Source organism: Coenobita brevimanus, chromosome 100, assembly GCF_032717465.1.
Source record: "Coenobita brevimanus isolate Jiangsu-jjx chromosome 100, ASM3271746v2, whole genome shotgun sequence".
Lineage (NCBI taxonomy): Eukaryota > Metazoa > Arthropoda > Malacostraca > Decapoda > Coenobitidae > Coenobita > Coenobita brevimanus.
Window position 1 is genome coordinate 46015195 of NC_137053.1, and position 629 is coordinate 46015823.

A 629-nucleotide genomic window follows, 5' to 3' on the forward strand; every position below is an offset into this window, starting at 1 on the left:
AGTCTGGTGAATGTTTATGTTGGAGAGTGGAATCTGAAGCAGCTGCTGTTTGCAGATGATACTGCACTGATGGCTGATTCAGAGGAGAGATTGAGACAGTTGGTAGAGGAGTTTGGAAGGGTGTGTGAAAGGAGGAAATTGAAAGTAAATGAGAATAAGAGTAAAGTGATGAAGTGTACGAGGTTGGTAGATGGTAGGGGGATGAATATAGCTTTGAATGGCGAGTTGCTTGAGGAGGTAGAGTGTTTTAAACACCTAGGGTCACCACGTTGAGTACACCGCTTCCCGTCCGATCAGCGAAGTTAAGCAACGTTGGGTCTAGTTAGTACTTGGATGGGTGACCGCCTGGGAACACCAGATGCTGTTGGCATCCCTACGTGTCAAGTGGGGTTGGTAGAGGATTAGTGCCTCTCCCTGTAAAACAATTAACTCTAAGCCCTTGGCCACCCCGTTTGGGATGCATGGCGTCTGGCAATGAATGAATGAAAACATGTTGCTGTGGATGGAAGAATAGATGCAGAAGTGAAGTTTAGAATAAATGACGTAGGAAAGGTGCTGGGAGGAATGAAAAAAGTGTTTAGATGTCGTTCACTTAGAGTGGATGTAAAGAGAAGGTTGTATGAGGGTGT

At 45.5% G+C, this 629-nt stretch overlaps 1 pseudogene; it reads left to right on the top strand.

Moving 5' to 3' along the window:
* The first annotated feature begins 253 nt into the window (after nt 1–253).
* On the top strand, nt 254–370 carry LOC145414734 (5S ribosomal RNA; annotated as a pseudogene).
* Nucleotides 371–629: the final 259 nt, after the last annotated feature.